Below are 24,432 nucleotides of genomic sequence, written 5' to 3' on the forward strand. Positions count from 1 at the left end.
AGGAGGTTGAGGAGACCGTAGAGTGGGAACCCGCCGCCATGGCCCTAGTATCATTAGGAGATAGAGAAATGGTCCCTGGAAGCCTCCTGCCCTCCAACACAAAGAAATATGGGCAGCTCGTAACGATCAATGGCCACCAAGTAGAGGCCCTTCGTGACACCGGGGCCAGCATCACCGGTGTCCTCAGTCATTTAGTCAACGAAGACCAGGTCCTCCCCAACATCTTTTGCCCGGTAATTTCCGCTGACAATACGGAAAGTCTGTGTAAGGTAGCCCTGGTGCCTTTTGAATGGGGAGGGGTGGTCGGTAAACTGAAAGTCGCAGTGAGAACCTACCAGCCAGTCGACTGTCTCCTGGGGAACGACCTGGAAAGTTCCCCCTGGAAACAAGTCGAGCGCAAGACCCACCTAGGGATGATGGGTCTCCCTGGGTGGGTGTGCGCCACCACCCGATCTATGGCAGCCCGACTGACCCCCCTGGGGGGAGTCGAAGACGCCCTGACCACAGAAGACAGGATGGTCCCCGCCGAGGGTCCCCGCATCCCCCCACAAGGAGGGTCGGTCGCCAGTGACGAACCCCCACCTTCCGACTCCACACAGGTCACCGAGTTAGGCGATCTGCCCGAGTTGGCCCAGTGGCGCCACGAGGGGGGCCCCTCCCGAGAGGAGTTCTGCCGGGAGCAAGCTACCTGTCCTTCCCTGGTCGGGCCCCGGCAACAAGCAGAGGCCCAGGCCGCGGGCGACCAAACTGGAACGCACCAGGTGTATTGGGAGAATGACCTTTTGTACAGCAAGCAGAAGTCGGTGGAGCTAGGATCCGCACGGGTGCTGGTGGTACCCCTACGCTTCCGAGACCTCCTCCTGGGATTGGCCCACGACGTCCCCCTCGCAGGCCACTTGGGCCAGGACAAAACCTACAGTCGCCTCGTGACTCACTTCTACTGGCCCAGAATGAAAGCGGATGTAGAAGCCCACTGCAAGTCCTGTCCCACGTGCCAGGCTAGTGGGAAGGGCGGAAGAAAGCGCAAGGCTCCCCTCCAACCATTCCCTGTCGTCAGTACCCCTTTTGAACGGGTCGGGATCGACATCGTGGGGCCCCTGGACCCCCCAACCTCCCAAGGTCACCGCTTTATCCTCGTCCTGGTGGATCATGCCACCCGATACCCTAAAGCCATACCCCTGCGCACAGTCACAGCCCCCGTGGTGGGCCGGGCGTTGATGGGAATCTTTTCCCGTATGGGTTTTCCCCGCCAGCTCCTAGGGCAGTTTTCCGACCTATTCTCTCTGGTCCCCCAAGTCACCGACTGGGGTGTCCATGACGGGGACACCGGAGACAGCCCACCGGTGAAACACCGAGCCTACCGAGACCCTGATCGGGTCCGGTCCTGCATTCAAGCCGAGGTCTCGAAGATGTTGACCTTGGGAGTGATCGAACCCTCAGACAGTCCCTGGGCCAGCCCCGTGGTCCTGGTCCCGAAAGCAGCTGCCCCCGGTGTCGCCCCAGAACTCCGCTTCTGCGCGGACTACCGGGGACTCAATGAAGTCACCCGAGCCGATGCCCACCCCATTCCCCGAGCCGACGAGCTCATTGACCGACTCGGGGCTGCTCGGTTCCTCAGCACCTTCGATCTCACCTGCGGCTACTGGCAAATTGCGCTCACAGAAGGGGCCAAGGAGCGATCCGCCTTCTCCACCCCGGATGGGCACTATCGCTTTCGCGTGATGCCCTTCAGGATGAAAAATTCCCCGGCCACCTTCCAGCGACTGGTAAATAGAGTCCTGGCCGGGCTGGAAAAGTTCAGCGCTGCCTATCTAGACGATATCGCAGTTTTCAGTTCTGAATGGAGTGAGCACCTCCAGCACCTCCGGAGGGTGCTAACCGCCCTGCGCCAGGCAGGCCTCACCGTGAAAGCCAGCAAGTGCCAGATTGGGCAAGGTTCGGTAGTCTACCTGGGGCACCAGGTCGAAAGCGGCCAGGTCGCTCCTCTACAGCCCAAGATCGACGCCATCCTAGCCTGGGAACCCCCCACTACCCAAACGGAGGTCCGAGCCTTTCTGGGCCTCACGGGCTACTACCAGAGATTCATCCGGGGGTACGGCAGCCTAGTCAGTCCCCTCACGGAACTCACGTCCAAGAAACAACCCAAGAAAGTGCAGTGGACATCTGCCTGCCAAGAGGCGTTCGATGCCCTGAAAGCGGCCATGTGCACTGCCCCGCTCCTCCAGGCCCCCGACTACTCCAAGGAGTTTGTGGTACAAATGGACGCCTCCGAGCATGGAATTGGGGCCGTCCTGTCCCAGGTGAATGACCAAGGCCTAGACCAGCCCATAGCCTTCCTCAGCCGAAGGCTGTTGCCCAGAGAACAGAGATGGAGCACCATCGAGCGCGAGGCGTTCGCCGTAGTCTGGGCCCTCAAGAAGTTACGCCCCTATCTGTTCGGCACCCATTTCAAAGTCCAAACCGACCATCGCCCCTTGCGATGGCTCATGCAGATGCGAGGAGAAAACCCCAAACTACTGTGGTGGTCAATCTCCCTCCAGGGGATGGATTTCACCGTGGAACATCGCCCTGGTACTGACCACGCCAACGCCGATGGCCTCTCCCGGTTCTTCCGCCTCAGCGAAGAGAACCCCCAAGAAGATGGGTAGTTCTCTCCGGCTTTCAGCCAGGGGGGGGGACGCGTGTTAGACCCGGCCTCGTGGCATGGCCATCCCTGTCCCCGCACCACATAACCTGACCCACGCACCTCATGCAGCCCCCGAGCACACGGCCTAGCCAATCCTTCCCACCAGACCACACACCCACCCGACCGGACTTCCCCGTCCGTGGCCTTCCTCCTTTCGGCCACACTGTGCCCGCGTGCCCACTTCATGCACCATGATGGCCGCCCGGCCCCAGCGCGACCCTGGCCTAGAGGCGGCACTCCGGCTGGAGGACATCGCGCTCCCATTGGGATGAGAGAGGGAGGAGCAGTTTCCATCGCACCTCTGAGCTCCCCTGGGAAGGTGGGTTTCGATCGGCCCTCCGGCCTCCCAGAGGGCTGGCTCCACGCCTGCTGGGTGTCTGGGACTCCTCCCGACCCGGCCCTGAAAGGATCAAAAGACAATGGCAGGAAACCCCGACAAGCGACCCCCAGGTGACAAGACCCCTGCCTGCACAGACTCCGGACATCAAAGAGGAGTCCACCTATAACAAGGGGTGCTCTGGGACTATCCGGCAGATTCGCCTTTGGAAACACCTGAGCCCTGCTGAGTGACTCGCGGCTCCCTGAAGATCGTAAGACCTCCGAACCTGTGCTTGAGCCCTGCTGAGTGACTCGCGGCTCCCCGAAGATCGTAAGACCTCCGAACATGTGCTTGAGCCCTGCTGAGTGACTCGCGGCTCCCCGAAAGATCGTAAGACCTCCGAACTTGTGCTTGAGCCCTGCTGAGTGACTCGCGGCTCCCACAGACTCTCCTGGTCCCGCCGGACCCCGACGACGACAAGCGTATCCCCCAGCTTGAGGATTGTGAGCTGCGCGCCGGGTACGCCCCTGCATTTGATCCATATCCCCAAAGACTGTCCCGCTACCTCCTACCCCCCCGAGACTCTGTGAGCCCGTGCTCTACTTGTATATATTTGCCTTGATGATCATAAAAATCCTACGACTCCGATCTGATAAAGATTTGTTCTTAAGAACTCATGGTGTGGTGTCTCTTTGTCGTGTGGTGCCGAGTGTACGATCCTAGATACGAGATTCTTCCCCTGAGGAGTCTCCCGCCAGTGCCCGGCTACGATGCCTCGAGGGTTGGTCTCAGGATAATCAGGGCCCCCTCCGGGCTCCTCTGAGGTCGCCTTCTAACAGCCTCCAACCCCCCTCCAAGCGCCAATTGACCTGTCAGACCTTTCCCGCAGCCCCGCCATATGACTTTCTCTTTGTACTCTCTATATCCACGGGGGGGGGGGCGGCGACCCTGCCCGGTAGTGGGGGGTTCTGCAACCTCACGTTTTCTGTAGCAACCTAGGACACGCCATTGTAATCCGTACTTCAGGAGGGGTCCACCACGCTCTTTACACCCGAGCACCCAAGCTTGGGGCCTTGTACATGTTGGTTCAGTTAGGGCGACAGATGCTTCCTTTCTTGAAGTGTAGGGTGGGGGGTGGGGGGTGGGTATTTGTTGGTTGTTCCTCCTTGGGAGGGTGTTTGGTTTGGGTTTGTTTTCCACTGAGCCTTTCACGCAGCACCACACCACAAATGTCGTCGCGCTGCTCCACGCAAACACTGCCACGCACTCCGCCGTCGTCCGCTTGCCGCCGCCGTCCACTGGCTCTCCCTAGCGTGAGATCCGTTGTAGGGTGTCTTCCTGGCGTCCCCTGGCCGCGTCGCTCCCAGCGCGTTCCGCTCCCGCCGCTGTCATGGAGGGCCTAATCCCTAGGGCCCAGGTGCGCATCCTGTCCTGGAACGTGAACGGCTTGTTGGATAGGCTCAAGCGCGCCGCCGTCCTTAAATATGCCCAGCGCGCAGAGGTAGACGTGCTCCTGCTTCAGGAAACCCACCTGCTTGGCGAGAAATGCCCCTTTCTGGCGCGCTACCCCCGGGGCCAAGACAGCCTTGAAGTCCCCCCAACCCCCCCCAGAACAATAGTTCCCGGAGGGAGAGTCGTCAGCCAAGAGGTGACCTGAGCCAAAGCCTGAGACAGCCCAGAGGGCGGCGCGTAAAGCGACAATAAGCTGAGCGGCCGACCCTCAAGCGTACCGCTAACGGTAACCCCCGGATAACCCGGGTAAAGACAAAAGGGAGGGAGCGGCGCAGCAGGACGGGGCTGCTGTCCTGCTGCGCCGCTCCCTCCCTTTTGTCTTTACCCGGGTGGTGGGGGGGGACTTCAATGCTGTCTCGGCCCCGCGGCTCGACTCCTCGGGTCCGGTTTCAGACTCCCGCGCCGCGCGGGCGAAGCAGCTGGCGGGTTGGGCGGAGGCTCAGGGCTTGTGCGACACATGGCGGACCTGGCACCCGCACACACGGCAATACACTCATACTTCGGCCGCCCATCACACCCATGCACGCATCGCCGCGATTTTTGTTCCCCCCGCCGACTGTGTAGGCATCCAGGACACCCGCATCCTCCCTAGGGGGCTATCCGACCACTCTCCGGTCCTCCTAAGCCTGGGCCCCGCGGGGCCCGCCAGATGTGGCGTTTTAACGCTTGGTTCCCCCAGGATAAGACGCTCCGTAAGGAGGTGGGGTCCGCATTGACGCATTACTATGCTGATAACGACGTGTCGGTCTCCTCGGCGGGCACTCTTTGGGAAACCTGTAAGGCCACCATTAGGGGGGCTGCCAAGGCACATGTGGTACTGCATCGCCAGAGGCAACTGCAGCAGCTCACCGCCTGTGAGGCCCGTGCGCTGCGACTGGAGCGGTCTCTCTCCGAATCCGATGATCCGACCGGGGCTCGCAACTGAGACTTCTGCGCGAGGAGATTCGTCAACGGTCGCTTGATGCGGCTAAGCTCCTCTGGCAATCCTGGCTGGCGAGGGTGTACGGGTGGGGCGATAAGAACGGTGCGCTGTTGCACCGGTTGGCCACTTACCCCAGGGCTTCACGCATTATTCCGGCGGTGGCCGACTCTGGCGTGCTCCACTCCTCCTCCGTGGCGATAGCGGAAGCCTTCGCTCAGTACTACTCACAGTTATATCGGGCCCGGGCGCCGGACCTTTCCCTGACCTCTCTGCTCGCCGCTAGTAACTTGCGCCTTCCCCAACTTCGGTCGGGAGACTGGGAGAGTCTGGAGGCGCCCATTTCCCCTGAGGAGATTGGAGATGCGATAGGGCGCACGTCCTCGGGGAAGACCCCGGGACCGGACGGCTTCCCCCAAGAGTTTTATGCCACCTACAAAGATCACCTGGTCCCGCGGCTGCGTGATCTCTTTGCCGAAGCGGTTAAAAAAGGCTCCTTCCCTCCAGAGGCCGACATTGCCACGATTGTGGTTCTGCCCAAGTCCGCGCCGCCACCTTCTGACAGGTCGGCCTACCGGCCGATCTCCCTTATTAACACGGACATCAAGCTTTACGCAGCAGTCCTGGCCCAGCGGCTCCGACCCTTTTTGTCGTGTTTGGTACACCCGGACCAATGCGGCTTTATGCCGGACCGGGGCACCCGCCACTGCCTCCATCGCCTTCATGTGGCCTTGGCCCACCGCCATCGCTTACCTCCATATCTCACTCTCCTGCTCGCTGATTTCGAGAAAGCTTTCGACTCGGTTGGGTGGGCCTACTTGTTTGATGTCCTGACCCACCTGGGTTTCGGGCCCAAATTTGTCGCAATGGTACGGGTCCTCTACGCGCGCCCCCGCGCCAGAGTGTTGGTTAACGGGGCGCTGTCGCGGCCGTTCCGGATCGGCCGGGGGACGCGGCAGGGGTGCCCGCTATCGCCCCTTCTCTTCGCGCTTGCGATGGAGCCCTTGGCTGCCCTGATCAGAACGGACCCTCTCCTTCAGGGCTGGGAGTGGCCGGGCTTGGAGGCGGACAAAATCGCCCTCTATGCAGACGACGTCCTGCTGTACCTCGGGGATCCGGCGTGCTCGGGCCCACGTGCACTCCACATCTTGGGCCGCTTTGGTCGCGCATCTGGCCTCTACCTCAACCCGCGGAAATCGGTTCTTGTGCCTTTGCACCCCTCCCGGGAATGCTTTGACTGGCAGGCCACTATTCCCCTCCGCCGGTTGTCCTTCAAGTACCTGGGCATCTGGGTCTCCCTTCTCCCGGAACTGAGCTGGGCACTTAACGTGACCCCCTTGGTCAAGAAAGCTAAGGTGGACCTGACAAGATGACAAACACTCCCGCTCAATCCGCTGGGGAGGGTGGCCCTATACAAAATGATGATTCTCCCCCGGTTCCTTTACGTGTTGCAGAACACTCCCGTGTCCTTCCCGAGGCCGTGGTTCCGCGAGCTGGACGGGATGGCAACCAAATTTCTCTGGGGCGGTGGGAGACCGCAGTTGGCCCTCTCGACATGTCGCCTGCCCACCTTTGATGGAGGGCTAGGCATGACTGATCTCTACCTCTACTACCTGGCTACCCGCCTTCTGGTCGTCCATGATTGGTTCGGGGGGGGATGGTCCGACCCGGCCTATAGAGTGGAATTAGAGGACCTGGGGTTCTCCTGTATTCAGGACCGCCTGTACGGCGCCCCCGTCCTTGCCTCCTGCCCAGACATCACCAAAGCGATCTTCATGGCCTGGCGGGCGGCGCTTCGCCACACCCGGTGGACCCGGAAATTGACTCGCGCCACCCCCCTCTGACACAGGACTTGGTTTCGTGAGGTTGCGGACCTGGAGGGCTTTCGCTCATGGGATCTACTTGGCATCTCCCAGCTGGGAGATGTTTGGCGGGGGGGAGGGGGCGCATGTGCTCGTACTCAGAACTGCAGGCGCGCTTCTCCCTCCACTCCTCCCAATTTTACCTTCAACTGCACCATGCCATACGCACGTACACCCCATTGAACATTAGGCTGCCGGATCACAGCCCCCCGGAGGCTCAGGTCATGCTTGGCACGGTTGACCACACGCCCCATTACGGACCATTGCTAGTCCCTCACGCGCACTTTTGCAACTTACAGTCTGAACGCGCGGTCTTGCCTCGATCATTCGGTTAATTTACCAGTTATTTTTACAAATACAACTTCCTTCGCTTCAACAACCAACCACTTGTTGTGTTCCTCACGTATGGCATGTCGTGCATGGTAACTGGCACCATTGATTCTTCTCAGTAATGTTTGGTTTTTAATTTATCTCTCCTTTCTCCTCTCTTCCTTTTCCATTCTCACAGGAATTGTAAAATCAGGCTTTTATTCCTTCTAGTCCTGATGATGATCTATGTATTGTTTGAATAGATCGAAACGTCGTCGACCCCATGTACAAACATGCATTTTAAACGCATTTGTTAAAAATTGTGCATGACATTGTACCTTTAAGAAAGCTTGCCTTTATATCTCGAACTGGCTAAAAGCTTCATTCTTCAGCCTGATGTATGTTTCTTTTGTTTGACTGTCTGTACCTTTGTTCAGATGTTAAGGACACAGGACTGTGTCCCACTCTACAATCTATTGTATGTCAGAAAATAATCCTATTGATTATTAAAATTTCAATGCCCGGCTGGGCATTGTACAAGTAATATAGAGCCGATTCTGGTCTATATTTATCGCATGCTGTATTGTTTTTGAAGGACCTCCTGTTTTTCAAATTAGTAAGTACCCTGGGTCCTTCCTACCTTACGGGTTTCCCCTTGTCGAGCACTAATATAGTTAGCACAATCGCTGGATTGTAAGGGATGCTCTCCCTAATTCTCTCAAATTGAGTGGCCTGTCCCTGTTCTCCTTTAATTCCTTTCTAACTTTAACTTGACTATACAATTAATATGTCAGACCATGCACCTCTATACTCAGATGAATACATAAAGAAGATCTGCGAAGGTCCTTCCCTGTTTACTGATGCAGCTGACAACACTGCTAGCCCAAATATTTCCCTGTCAGAACAACTAGAAAAATGTAAGAAAAAGCAGATACGTCTCCAACTCATGGTTCGTATGTGAATACCTTAAAGCCGATATCATTCCAGTGGGGCTCCAAGTGAGAAATATTCCTGGTATATTCACGGATAAACCCAAATACATTAACAACTTCAGCTACATTGGCACAACGTGCTCTAGACATTGGTTAGTCTTGGGTATTGATATTGCAACTGAAACACTAACGACACTCAATGAGGAACTGACTGAGATTGAGAAACAGATAAAAGACTCTAGTTCAGTTACTGAGGCCAAGAAATTGATTGAATCTGTTCAAAAATCCGCTGATGAATTCCAGAGAATTGAACAAAACAAGAAATCTCTCAAAGTAAAGAAGGATATCAAAGCATATTCAGTTGAACGTACATACCCCTACCTTCAAAAAGACTTTTACACCAACAGATCTTACTCAAATCCGCAGAACAACAGACCCTGGGGTCGTTTCAACAAACGGAATACCCTTGTCGGCTTCTGAGACACTTCAGCAGAATCCTCCGATAACTCTGACCCAGGTGAGGGCCCTAGTACTTCCTCCAGAAATCAGAATTTTTTAGGCAGAGGTCAGACAGAACCATCGAGACGGGGGCGAGTCAAACGGGCACAGAGATGGTACAACCAACCCGGCGAACGGCAGACCAGACAGAAGTTTTACCAATGGTAAACTCCGCCACGACCGCCACCACACAATTGGCAACTATTCCCATTTTCAATCTGTGATCACATAACCTACTTGACACTGACTTATCTCTGCTTAGTAAAGGACTCTCTTTTGTCCCCACCACGCATCCTAACTATCTTGACCTTCATGCTGAGCTACTTAGATTTTTCAGACGCCTCCGTCTGCATGCCTATTTTTTGAATAATGCCACACCTCAACCGACGGCATTTACACCATTCCGTCCCCCTTCAACCTTTTTTCCAACGTCAAGCATGGTACCGGTGGAAATCGTCACCTTTGAAAAGATGGTACTCAAAGACCTCAATGCCTTGAAAGACACAAAAAAGTTTATTCCATTTAACATAACCCTTCCGGAAAAGAAAGCTATTGAATCCCTAAAAAATAACAACTCCATTATCATTAAATCCGCAGATAAGGGGGGAGGCATAGTTTTACAAGAACTGACTGATTACAAAGCAGAGGTATTCCGCCAACTACACAACACTGAACACTACTGCAGACTTCCTAGAGACCCCACAACTGAGTTACAGGCTCTTATACTTCAAATTACTACTGAAGGAAGAGATGAAGGTTTTCTTAGCTCTAAAGAACTTCAATTTCTCAATGCCAAATCACCCAGAACACCGGTAATTTACACTCTTCCAAAAATACACAAACACCTTACCACTCCCCCCGGCCGCCCTATAGTCTCTGGTTGCGGCTCTATTCTAGAACCGTTAGGCCAGTATGTCAACTATTTTATAAAAGACTTCGTACCCCAGACTCAATGCTATATTAGAGACAGCATGGACATGATCAATTTGATCGAGCACCATCCATTTGATCCTTCTGAGCACCTCCTGTGTACCCTCGACGTGGAATCACTTTATACCAATATTCCACAGCCCTTTGCCCTCAGAGTTATCCATCAAATTCTTGAATCTAGACCAAGGCCACATGGAGTCCCCACATTATTTATTCTGAAATTACTTGAGATTTGCCTCACTAGGAACTTCTTCTGTTTTGATGACGTATTTTTCCAGCAGGTCAAAGGCACATCGATGGGCGCTATTTTTGCCCCGAACTTGGCCATTCTGTGCATGGATTTTCTCGAAACTACCACCATTTTGTCACCCACTAACCCCTTTATATCTGGCATCCAAATATGGCGTCGATATATTGACGATGTTTTTCTAATCTGGCACAATAGTACTGACTCACTGACCAATTTCCAACACTGGCTTAATAACAACTGCCTAGGTCTCCAGTTCACACTCTCCACTGACTCCTCATCCATTCCCTTCCTTGATTTGACCATATACCACTCTGAAGGTGAGCTCCTCACCAAACTCTACAGGAAGCCCACCGAACGGAATACATTGCTTAGATATGAGAGTAATCACCCTAGGGCCTTGAGGGACTCTTTACCATACTCTCAATTTTTGCGCATTCGGCGCAACTGCTTTTCAAAAGAAAATTACTTCACCGAGGCCTCGGTCCTGTCTGAAAAACTCAAAGCACGAGGTTACCCCAAGCGACTTGTTCGCGACGCCCAGAAACGGGCCTGGTATTGCCCCAGGGAAACACTGCTCACACCCAACCCCAAGAAAGAAACCAAAAGAATTGTCTGTGTCACCACCTTCTCAGTCATCTCCAATCAAATGCGGAAATCTGTTCTGAAACACTGGCCCATATTGAATGCGGGCAACCTCAATCTGGAAAGACCACTATTTGCCTTCCGCAAAAACCGCAATTTAAAAGACCACCTAGTGCGCGCTGCAATCCCCAAAACAACATCTCCCACAACTCTTAATGCATGTTGGGGTCTCACGCCATTACTGGGACACGCGAAATGTGGCAATTGTAATTTATGTGATCTGACCTTAGAAGGTAAATCTTTTTCTTTTGGTGACATTACTATTAATTCTAATGGTTTCTCAAATTGCAACACATGTAATGTGGTTTATTTGATTCAGTGCCCATGCAAGAAAAACTATATAGGGCAGACTACCCAGAAGATAAAAACGAGGATCGGTCAACACCGCAGCAGGATTCGCTGTAATGTCCCTAATGCACCACTGGTCGAACATTTCAAACAGGCTAATCACCAGGACAAGGACATTAAATGGACTGTTCTACGAGTCATCAAGCTGCCACCAAGAGGTGGCGATCTGGCACAAATCCTGAATAAAGAAGAGCTGAAACTTATTATTTTACTTGATACTATTCGCAATGGTCTAAACAGAAATGAGGACTGGCTTTCTCTCATTTAGACGCCTCTTAAATTTTGTTTCAAAAATTTTGTTTCAGAATATTCTGTGACTTGTTCCTTGCCTGTACAAAATGTGGAAGTTTGATATTGTTTTAACTTAACCTCGTATGGTTTTTACTTATTCTCGTTCTGTTCTTTCCATTCACCTGAATCACACAACACTGACCCAACATGTCCGCCGTCGATTCACTTAGTTTAATCACATCCCAGCGCAGCCGGCACTTCCTATCACATGACCTAGGCCTGGCTGTCACGTGTCTCCTGTGGCTTCATTATACCAAACCAGCCGAGGCAGGCACTACCAACTGGCGATCGTGCAGTTCCCCCTTGATACTGGTAAGTGCTCTAGCCGTTTGGTCTTGTTGTCCTCGACCCTGTTACTTTCACCCCTAACTCCCACGCTACGTCTTTCCACAGGCGGACCTTGGATTCTCAGGCCGTTATGTTGGGTAGTTGGTCGTTCTCTTAATTCCCACAACAAGCTGGAGCCCACAATTGGTGAGTCCCTTTCCCTCCTTCCACCCCGCCCGATTTGGGGAGTTCAGGTTATAACCCTTTTCCGCTCTTAGTTTTCAGCTTAACCGCCATGGTCTAATTCTGGCCGATTGATCCGCGCAACCACTGGAACTGTGTGCAATTACTCTAGAGGTGGTTCGTCTCCGGAATGGGTTAGTTTCCCGCCATCCTTACGCTTTTCAGTCACGACGTTACCGGCTCACCTTAGTCCTCACGTCCATCTGACTGCTCGCTTAACTCGATCATGCACTAGTTCATCCATACGCTTTTCAGTCACGACGTCACCGGCTCACCGTAGTCCTCACGTCCATCTGACTGCTCGCTTAACTCGATCATGCACTAGTTCACCGTACAACGTTACCTTGGCACGGTTGACCACACGCCCCATTACGGACCATTGCTAGTCCCTCACGCGCACTTTTGCAACTTACAGTCTGAACGCGCGGTCTTGCCTCGATCATTCGGTTAATTTACCAGTTATTTTACAAATACAACTTCCTTCGCTTCAACAACCAACCACTTGTTGTGTTCCTCACGTATGGCATGTCGTGCATGGTAACTGGCACCATTGATTCTTCTCAGTAATGTTTGGTTTTTAATTTATCTCTCCTTTCTCCTCTCTTCCTTTTCCATTCTCACAGGAATTGTAAAATCAGGCTTTTATTCCTTCTAGTCCTGATGATGATCTATGTATTGTTTGAATAGATCGAAACGTCGTCGACCCCATGTACAAACATGCATTTTAAACGCATTTGTTAAAAATTGTGCATGACATTGTACCTTTAAGAAAGCTTGCCTTTATATCTCGAACTGGCTAAAAGCTTCATTCTTCAGCCTGATGTATGTTTCTTTTGTTTGACTGTCTGTACCTTTGTTCAGATGTTAAGGACACAGGACTGTGTCCCACTCTACAATCTATTGTATGTCAGAAAATAATCCTATTGATTATTAAAATTTCAATGCCCGGCTGGGCATTGTACAAATAATATAGAGCCGATTCTGGTCTATATTTATCGCATGCTGTATTGTTTTTGAAGGACCTCCTGTTTTTCAAATTTGTCATTTGTACAATCGCACCTTGTGTAACCTACCCCTGACATTACATGAGTCAGAACAACATTTCTGTATTATTATATACATTTTCTTGCCCCCTTTGGGCAGCAAAAGCACACCACATGCCCTTTCCACTGTTTTCTTTAATCTGACTGCGTGTTATTGCAACGGCACCGAAACAATAAACTGATGCTACTGCCGGAACCTCCAACCCCTCCTTCAACATGACCGTCCAGGTTTAACTGCTACAGTTCCCAAGTACCATGCCGGTCCGTTTTTGGCTGCACTAGTGGTTGACGCTGAGCAACGCTCACATAGTCAACGTGGAGGCGGGCCTTTACGACTCCCGCCCTCCAATTACCTCCTGTACAAATACTGGCACCTGACAGACGGAAAGCCGCTAGTGACGAAGCGGCAGCGGGCAGGTATCTTTGCTGCATCCCAGGAGGTCAATGTGAGTACGTCCCTCTTTTTCCCTGATTACAGCTGGTGAGGCGAAGCTCCGACCTAAGGGGTACTCGCAGCAACTATTTAACTCTCCATCACCCGGTCATCCTTCATTTTCACTTTAGGTATCCTCTTGAGCCACTTTAACCACTGAGGAAGCCGCCCTGAATAATTCCTGGGGTAGGGATTTTATGTTTTTATGTGTTTATGTGTGTTAACAATTCAGAGTGTGCTTATGCTCACGGACCCCTGCACATCAAGAGTCCGGATTACTTGTCACAGATGCTCTCTGCTATGTGCACTTTGAATTATACTAAGCTTCATCAAGTCTGCAATAAATACGTATGAAATGTACAAGTGGGCCGATGCCCTTACGCTAAAAACATGATAATTGACTCACCACTCATAACGTGATGAGTATATACGTAACAAACATGTTTCTTGTTTATTTCTTCGTTTTCCCTAGGTTGGATTCACACACTAAGGTGATAGATAATGAGTGGGTGCAGAGCCGCCCTGACCACATATCTGAATCATTGTAATTTTATAGAGTGTATGGTATGTTTCTTTCTCAAACCCCTGTATCATTATGATTTCATCACGATAAAAAACACCTACGGTCCTGATGAAACGCCATACGATCCACTAGGGACCACCAAGGCGTGAAACACGTGGACCTGATTAGAACTAAACTGACCACCCATCACCTTTTTTTCTTACTCGTAAATTGCAAACATGGGACACACCCTCTTCACTGACAGCGGGGTTTATTGTTCTTTTCACCTGTTTTCAACTATACCGTACGGACCCAAGAATAAATACTATGGAAGGTACCAGCACGGTATTTTTATCCCACTTGCACCAATCCCCACACTCAACACTGCGGCGTTCCTCTGAAAAGAACTCTGATAAAGAGCCCTCTCGCGGGGCCTGTGGGGGCACTACAGCGACACCCCCACGAGGAGCAAAATGCCCAATGATGAAGCAAGACACCCATAAGGGTGTGTGAGAGCAACTCTCCAAATAGGAGGAATTCCCTTTCTGTATTCAACCTTTCACTACTCAAGTAGATAGGTACTTCTTTACCTATACCTCTAGCCGCTGATTGGGCTGGCAATCTTCATTGGGAACAGTGACCCTCCAGTGATTTACATGTTATGCCTTGGGAGTACGGGTACTGGATCTCATTAGCTCCCTGTCCCCCCATCTGTACATTAGACTCCTAGAATATATGTCACCGCGTCCACCAAAAACTGGATGAGGTCATATATGTAGATTAAGGTGGTGGTGCTTCTAAGAAGATACAAAGTGCAGCATTAACATCAGGGGAAGTGCCAGCAATTCTTCCAATGGTTACCCAATGTACACTTTCAGCTACTAACTTTGCTGGTACTGCAGAGAATTTGTAGATGGGAGCCAGGGATAGTTCAGCAGTACAGATATTGATATTGTGATTTCATGTGGGTCCTAAAATACCATTTCCCACAGGTAATATCTTGGTATTAAGACTATGGAAAATACGATCATGAAGGAGCCTCAGTGGTGGAGGGCCAGCTGCGATTTAAGCAATGGGAAAATAGCTCAATCCTTACAGTCTAAAGGAATTAGATTCAGATGTCTCAGAGTCTTGCATTGGGCTTAATTCTCACCTAGGTGATACCACATAATCATGAAGCATAGCTATGTTCCATTTCAGACACATACATAGTCTGTGCCAGAAAAGGACAAGATAGCCACACTACCAGGAGCAGCTCTAGCTATCTGGCTCAAAATATCACAGGTGTTAGGACAATTGCAATATTAGTTCAAAATAATATTTATCCATTTATAAGTGATTTGTAAGGTGCTGGACATGAAGCTAAAAGTGGTTTTAGAGTGGCAGAAAATAAATGAAGAATGGAGGACAAGAAGAACAAGCATTGGCATAGCCAATAGGTCTCGCCTTTGGGACCTGCTGCATAACTAAATACTTATGAAGTCCCAAGGCTATGCCAATGCTTGTTTCTATTTGTATTCCTTTAAATTATTTTGCAAAAGTTGTTGAGCTTGTGTGTATTTTATTATGATTGGGTCAGAGGATGAATGCAAGATGGATGGATAAATGCCTGCATGAGTATAAAGATGAGTGACGATGTGTTTGTATGATGACTGACTGCCTAAACCCACCAATGGAACTAAATGCACTTTCATTCATAGGCCGGGCCTATTGACATGGTCAATGCTAGTTTTCACTTTGCATGGCTCTAGGAGGGAAGGAAAGAGCATAAGCTAAGGGAGGAGAAAGAGTGAGAAAGAGAGAAAAAGAGATACTTGGCAAAGCAAAGTCAAAGAAGGAGACTGTGGGGATGGCGAAGAGAAAATGGGAGGGAAAGAACAAAAAATAAGAGCTAGTGTATGAGACCGGAAAAGAGTAAGTGTTGGAGTTTGAGCAAAAGGCTGCTATCTTGGTGCCTTAGTGATAGCAGGCAGACATGTTGAAAGCTTCTGTTTTTGGCTCGGCTTGTGCTTTAGAGCCAAGCCAGAAAGACCCTTGGCTTGGCTTTTCCCCACACATTGTCTAGCTTCAGGCTCCCCCATCTAACATGCGTACACTGTTTGCTGCACATGGCAGACACATATAACCTCATCATTTTGTACCTCACTGTGTAGGCTTCAGGTACTTGAGGATAGTGAAATATGTAACATTAGATTTTAATGTGCCTGCTGAGTCAGGATGGGATTCCCGGCGGGCTTCCGTAGAACAGAATTAAAACAAAGCCCGACGCGTGCGCAGGAAAGGAATGTCTGGTGGTGCCGAGGCAGGCAGGATCCTAGTTGCCTGGGGTTTTACCTCACGTGCCAGTCGAGCCTCCTGGACTCCCTTGTCACCACTCTTAATACTCTCGGCAGCCGCGCCAAAATGGGAGCCTTGCTCCTTCCAGCTGCACCGTCAAAGGTGTGAATCACGAGGACGATTACTGCCCCCTGTGGCTGCTCTATAAAAAGTGGTTACCAGGGCAGCACAAGGGAGGTCTACTGCCGACTTTATTTGGGGCTTATTTGGTAAATAGTAAGCAGCATAGTGCAAGGGATACTTAATGTAAAGGGGGCAGTACAAAGGTGCTTTGCTCACTGGTCCCTGCACACATTCTCTAGCAGGCAAGGAGTAGGCGGGGCCTAGCTGACACTGGTGCAGTACGTCCAGTGGCAGTGAGGCCCAGAGCCCTAAGAAGCCAAATGTACCCTGATTAGTGCTGTGGTCTTCTACCGCAACAGCAATTAAAGCCGCCATTTTCATTGCTTGCTCAAGGGCCGAAGGCGTCCTTGCTACGCCTCTGGGAGCAGGTATGATCCGAGAATTAAAAGTGACCATGCAAATGTTTAATTACTATCTCCATGTTACACTAAGCAGTCATGAACAAAAGGGGACATAAGGTGTGTGTATGTGACGCAAAGATGGCAAAGATTTTTATTTCAAACTTGGTGAACTTAATTTTAAAACTTTGCAGTCGGGCCAGCACGACAGACATCTGCTCGCGATAATTGAAAACAGATGGCTCTGCTGCTCGCTCCCAAGCTCCCTAGGCCAGGGGAGAGAGAGGGCGGGACATGCACCCGCCTTTAGCCAATTGCGTGCTGTGTTTCTTAGAAAGACGCATGCAAAGGCCAATAGCTTGAAAAAGCACAAGCAGGAGCGTGTGGTCCCAGTTTGCAGTCCTCACTAGAAGCCTCGCAGAGCCGCGCATGCGCGCTGGCTCAGGCGAGATCTAAAAAGGAGGTCTTATAAGTAGCATTCTAGTCCACGGAGAAGAGGAGGGTCGTTAAGGCACAAAGAACTAGCAAGAGGAGTAAGAATCAGGGTCAGCTAGAAGAGTCTATCCAGTATGATGTAGGCCAGATAAAAACTGGTGTCTTCTCAGTGACCGCTCGAGTGGCTAGGCATTCTGGAGGTGGTGGTCAAATAGAAACAGAAGGGGCAATTTTCAGGACTCTTGTGAACTTAAAATGACCCTGTTCTAGTCTCGGGGTAGGGGGAATACTATTCCAGACTTTGGACCACAGGAGCTTTGGGTTTTGCAGCTGTCTTATTCAAACAGTGTTGGGGTGATCGCTCTCAGGAGGTGTGGTCATTTATAAATATTGAGACCTTGATATATGTATTTTCGGCCTAAGGACTATAACACTTGCTGAGTAAAGCACCATCTTGAAGGTTAATCCTTTTGAAGACAGATGATGTCACTATTTTCTTACACAATAAAGGTTTTGCTGACTGATTTTCCACTAATAGACGTTGTTGTGTAATCTTCTGCAGGCCTATGTACACTCTGGGAAAGTATTCCATGTGTGATAAAATCAGTGAGTGGACAAGATTCACTTTGTAAAGATGCTAAGCATCTGTGTGACTTTTCTAATCATATTCAAGTTGCGGTGTGTCTTCCTTGCCACTGCCTTCACTTGAGGAATGAACAAAAAGAGCAGGTTAAAGAGGACTCAGTGTTTTCAAGCTCTGGAAACTGGAGTGGAACATTGACCTACAATGTTGGCCAAAAGAGTTAAAAAATGCCTGGTGTTGAGCCTGGCCCTTTCTGCAGGGTCCCCCCCAAACCTTTTGCTTTCCCCCTCCCTTTTTTCTGACCTCGTTTTTGTTGGCTTTAGGATTCTGGGCACTTAACCACTGCTAACCAGTGCTTAAGTGCATATTCTCTATTCTCTAAACATGGTAACATTGACTCATCCGCAATTGGCATATTTAATTTACTTATAAGTCCCTAGTAAGGCGCACTATATGTGCCCAGGGCCTGTAAACTAAAGCTATTAGTGTACTTGCTGCACAAACAAATGATGGACGGAATGCTGAACAAATTAAACATTCACTCCCAGTCAAGAGATCTGGTTTAAATCCATCGTTCTTTTGCTCACCATGCCACCCCACTTTGGACCCAGCCATATGTAAAACAGTATTGACTCTGCTCCTCAAGGGACCAGTCCAGCCCAAACTGCCAAGCCAGGTCCTCCCTGGACTGGAAACGAGCATCCGGAGACCGGTTTTAGGGTATCACCTCTCAACAATCAGGCTAGCTTGAAGCCAGTGGCACAGTAAGCAAGAGACCCAGGTCTGCACATACCTATCCCACTTAGGGCGAAAAAGTCTGCACAAACAAATGAAGGATAGAAAGCTGAGCAAATCAAACATTCACCCTCAGTCAAGAGATCTTGTTCAAATCCATTGTTCTTTTGCTCACCATGCCATCCCAGTTTGGACCCAAGCATATGCAAATCAGTTCTGACCATGCGCCTCATGCGAGCAGTCCAGCCGAACTGCCAAGCCAGGTCCTCCCTGGACTGGAAATAATCATACTGGGAGCAGTTTCAGGGTATCACCCCTCATCAGTCAGGCTAGCTGAAATACAGTGGCACAGTAAGCAAGAGACCCATCCCCATGGCATACCCATCCCACTTAGGGCTAAAAATGCTGCACAAACAAATGATGGACAAAAGGCTACATGAGGCATTTGGAGGGCGGATTTCTGTTCATGTGTTGCCATGCCCTGTAGGAATTTAACTGTGAGTCCTCTTCTGTGTATGCAGGAATATAAAGCTGAGGCCCCCCCCCCCCCCCCCACCAATAATGAGTATTGTGGTCTCCTACCCCACGGTTTGTGGATATGCTTGACTACAGGCTTCCTCTGTGAATTAGAGAAAAGGACATCTAAGTAAAGTCACTCAGGTATCAAAGTGGGTGGCCTTGTGTGTCCAGGCTTGCCCTCTGTTGTGTTGCGGACGCTTATGCCATCTGCGTCAGGTGTCTGAATTGTTGCTTGTTTGCTGCTGAACCACCAGCACTATTGCAGCTCAGTGGCCTCTGTTAAACAGGCAGGGAGCTTCTCATCTCCCGGTTTGTTCTCAGAAATTTATTAGAACCTTTCTATCTCAATGGGCACCAGTGGGGACACAACAGGTCTTCCTTTCACAAGCTGTTGGGCTTTGTGGAAAATTGTACTAAATATAAACCGTAACGTCATCTCCCTGAAGAGCTCACTCTCTATGTGTCTTGCCGGATCAATTAAAGGTCATAATTTCTCAGCAGCTAAATCCAGCTTAGGAGACTCCGCTGAAAACAAAGTTATGTAAAAATATTTTTTGTACCAAGCTTCTTTAAATCGAGAGCTCAACCTGTACTAAATATACACTTTTTCCTCATTTCCTTGAGAAGCTCCAGCTCCACGTGTCTTGCTGGATGCATCATAAGTAATCATTCCTCAGTAGGTAAATAAATCCAGCTTAGGAGTCTCAGCTGGCAACAAAGAGACGCAAAATTATTTGCCAACAAACTTCTTCAGATCTAGCGTTCAACCCCTGATAATTGAGAGATACCAAAGATATCATTCCTACGACGTCGCTAATGAAAAGACAAACCTCACCTCATACCTCACCTTGGCGCAGTAAGGTAAGAGAGATAACCTTTGCCTCAATGGCTTGAAAACACTATACTTCTCCTCAGCAAACTTAGTGATAGCTGATAGAACTGGGGTTTTTGGTTGGCTAAGGTATACACCTAAGCCAGGAAGAACCCACCACTCTAGTTAGAGTAAGATATATACAAAATAAAGATAGCCTGTGCTCACCTTCTGGTAAGAGGGTTTTTATGAATCACGCACATTGATTTGAATATGAAAAGCAATGCCACAATTCCTCTCCTTATACATTAGAAGTTATAAAATGAATCAACAAGTGTGCGTATGCCAATGTTTATAATGGGATCTTTTCTTTAGTATGCTAGGCATTTTGTGCATTTTTACCTTCTATGTTCACAACATCCTATAATGTTTTTTACAAATGGTGTGTTTTGTTTGTAATGTCCAAGTACTATATGTTGTTTTTTTGTATGTATGTTAACAGCACTGAAGAAGTTCATTTAATTATGAAACATGTTGCATATAGTCTTTTTATGAATATGAATTAAAGGAAGAAAAATAAGGACGATACTTAACAACTGGGCGCTTTGGACTTCGCTCTTTGGGTGCACCATCCCATTTTTGTTTTTCTTATATAACTCTGCAACATGGTCTTCAGACAGCTGGATATTAATCACCATCAGCTTTTCTCTCTCCCAATGAGGGACTAAATCTTTCCTCTGGTGGCTCCCGCTAAGGGAAGTCAATCAGCCTCTACAGGAGGGTTGACCATAAGAGTCCCCAAACATGGAACAACATTGAAATTACTGGCCTTAAGAGATGTGGCAGCCCCAATTAGAATCTGAACATATTTAATGCACTCTTTATATACGGTCCCTCATTTTATAGCCCATTATGATTTCCTTCTAGAGTTTCAAGGAGAATCTTGGGGTTTTCTGAACAACTGCTATTCCAGGGTTAACCTGACAATTATTTTCACAACCTCGAATAGTGGCACCCTTCTCAGTTCAAGTCTAGCATAGGGAATCCTCACCAGGAGTCGGACTCTGGAGGAAAGTAAATGGGTGCATTACCCTTTAAGATTTTCCTTAATTGTTTAAGCGTGGATAAAGATTAGGTCTGTAACCGAAAAACTCCACCAAATTCAGTGGAGTTCTGCGAATGGGCGGGAGTATCTTACAAAAACAAAACATGCATCTGTGGCGCCTTGCTACACCTAATGATAGGACAATCTGGATAAGACTTATATTAGCATCCGGAGAGGGTGCGGCCAAGTAGTTAGGGAATTTGACTTCCAGGCATGGAACAGAGTACTCCTGAGGTGCATGAGCACACCCAGTTGTGTAGAGAGCTCACAAAAGGCCGAATGGGCCAATACACCTAGGAGTGAGAGGATGAAACCCAGACACAAACATGAGGAGAACATAAGCGAACAAAAGTACATCAGAAGGTAAATCAAAACAAAAACACAAAATGGCTAATTAAATGATAAGACACACTAGAGCAGGGGAACGTGACATTATCTGTTCACTTGAAGTAATCATATCTGGTGTACTCCAGTAGTCCCTCGTTCCTGTAAGTGTTGCCACTCTCGCTGAATCTCTCACCACAATCTAACACACATACGTAGCCATCGCCTGCTCTCCGGAAAACGAAGTCCACCCTTGCTCGAGCAGACACAAGCAGTCGATTCCAGAGCATATCGGTATCGAATAGCATGCTTGGACTACAAAAACATAAGGGGTGGGTAGTGGCGCTGGTAAACACCGCTCCACGGTGGCTGACGTAGTTTTTACTGACATCAGTGGCATAACTTTACAAACTCGGTTGGTGGAGCTGAGCTTACCACCCACCCCTAGTGAAGATATGAGTAGAGCTCTTCTCCTCTCAGCAGTCCAGGCCTCTTCAAAGTTACAGCCGACAACTGTCTCAGGCACATATATCCCCACATTCCATTCAACTATCATTCAGCAATAATTGAGAGAATCTATTTTAAACAATGCAGCTGTATCATACTTTTATTTAACCCCGCTTGCATAACCTCTCATGCAGCATCTTGCCATACTGCCAGAATATTCTTTACTGACCATACGTGTTGGGAACTCAGTTAATAGGGATCTTTTCCAATAGTGACCTGAAGCCACGTTTGCATATATACCCTGAACAAAAATGGCTGGGAGCCACAGTGGCCCATGTCCTCCACAACTGTTGGTTCATTACACCAATCTCAGACTACAGCGGTTAGTTTGGTAGTCTACACTGGCAAGGGATAATGATTATATGAAAGGCATTCATTAGAATGTGAAAAAGTTCCAGGATAGAGTATGTATGAAAACATAGGTCTTTGCGAATGGAATGTTAAGAGGGTGTCTGAACTTACAGCATCATCTTCAAGTGGCTATGTAGCATTGTTAAATGCTGCGCACATTGGAAGAGGGAGCAGGGTTCTACAACCTGAAGATAGCATTTACCTGGCCTTTTGCTTGCACCCTGACCAGATGTAAAGTTTACATCTCGTGAACATGCCCTGCCTACAATTAGGAATTCATAGACATCTTTGCTCATTGTATTACAGAAAGAGTATCAGAAGGCCAGGTATAGCTTTTCATATTAGGTTACATTAGTACTGTGTCTGTGTTCAAAGAACAAAACAAAAGAAGAATGAAACCAAATGAGGCGTTGGGTTACAGGCGGCGAGACTTCAATGCGAACCAAATAACATTTGATGAACTGTACTCAAGAGAAAGAGGCCATCCCATAGAAAGACCAAGAGATGTGCACTTCGAACTTTACACTAACCACTGATCAGAAAGGCATTCAACCAGTACAAAAAAGAACCTTGACAAAGTACTGTGGTTTATTACGCTTTAACAAGGAAGCTATTAATGTTATTACTTACATTAAGATGAGAACTTTGAGCTCAGGGAACAGATTGTCCAGTTACAGAATGCAAGGTGGAGCGTAACCAGATCAGAAAGGGACCTACTGCCAAGTTTACATAATATCCCAATATTGTATTCTTTGCTGTTTCATGAAATGAATGCAAAATCATGGACGCAATATCTTAACCAAATGGAGGGACAATCTTGATGAACTACAATCTGGTACAACTGCCAAGAATTATGGGGCTCATCTCACAGTCCCCCTTGACACCAGTAAAAGAAAGGAGTGGTGGAAGCCCAGCAGTAGTAGGGAATAGCCACCACAGGCGGCTGGCACTACATGCGGTTGGGGACCAGGCGCTAGGGCTCGTGGGCTGCTTTTTATAAAAAAATATTAAACAAAATAAAACTTACTTTGCCGCCGTCAGGTCCTGCGTCTTCTCTCCTGCTCGCCTGTGTCCACCTCCAGGTCGGAATAGGAAGCCGGAAGCCAGCCTCCCACCCCTAAGCCAATCACAACTCTCCAATGGAGCATTGTGATTGGTCTGAGCACCGTGACACGGCGCTCAGCCAGGGGCTGTAGTGGTTGGCATGTTCTCCATGCAGGCTGTAAGGCAGCCTGCATGGAGTATAGCGGAGTGCGCATTACTGTTTTGGGCAGGCCGAGCAAATACGCATATCAACAACCAAACTTGCGATACACATACATTCACAGTTTCTCTTCCAATTGCATCAACATTTCTATCACAGCCCCACCCAAGAAACAAGCAGAATACAAATGACACCTCATGCTCATTACTACTCTACAGTCATGCCCCAGCAAACATTTAGGACATCATCACACTTATCCTAAATGCTTTTAAAAAAAAAAAAAAAATCCTGTTTTTCCTCACAATTACACATATCCTTGACGCTCTGGTCCCAAAAGACAACAGCAACCAACACCATGACAGACCGAGCAAGGTAGGAAAAGATATTGCAGACTCATTGATCATTTTAGGCTCCTCTGCAATATCACAAATATCCTTTCAACTTCTCTCCTACCACTTGTATCTTGCAGCAACTAAGATTCTCACATTTCATTTCCTTCACTGACCACCAGGACCTAACCCAAACTTCCTCCTTTTTTTTTTTTTTTAAATATATTTATTTCCATGTTTTAATTTTTCCAGAAATAGATAACAATATACATATATGAAACAGGGGACAGTTGACCACCTTAAACTTGATAGGGAGTGACATTCTCACTGCTAAGACATGTCGTACTGCGCCTAATATCAGTTTCATACAGCAGGAAAGTGGCTACATATGTCCTCCCTGCGCTGTGCCGCATACAAATGTCCAAGGAGTTGCATTTTTGTGTCCATTGGAATAGTAAGATGCCTGTCATGTCCTCTGTGGCATTGTCTTTTATCCATGCGCCCAATTAGTATTTCACGTGAATGTCTGTATCGGAACATGCAATTTAAACAGAGGAATGAGGCAAAATAAGATACAATTTATAATCAAACAAACAAACCGGGCCAATGTATACTCGCCACGCCTGGGTCAATGTTCATGTAGTGTATATGTTTTAGTCCCAGCACATCCATGTCAGGCTCGCCACTCTTTCCTTGCCAAGAGAACCTATGAGGATAAACGACAAGGCTGCCCCTCCGTTGATGT

At 49.1% G+C, this 24,432-nt stretch overlaps 1 protein-coding gene across 10 annotated transcripts in view; it reads right to left on the reverse strand.

Annotated features, from left to right (window-relative positions):
* Positions 1–24,432, reverse strand: part of CRACDL (CRACD like) — a 494,556-nt gene that overhangs the window by 194,238 nt on the left and 275,886 nt on the right. The gene's annotated exons all lie outside the window — the stretch shown is intronic.

The sequence above is a fragment of the Triturus cristatus genome, chromosome 8 (genome assembly GCF_964204655.1).
Source record: "Triturus cristatus chromosome 8, aTriCri1.1, whole genome shotgun sequence".
Classification (NCBI taxonomy): domain Eukaryota; kingdom Metazoa; phylum Chordata; class Amphibia; order Caudata; family Salamandridae; genus Triturus; species Triturus cristatus.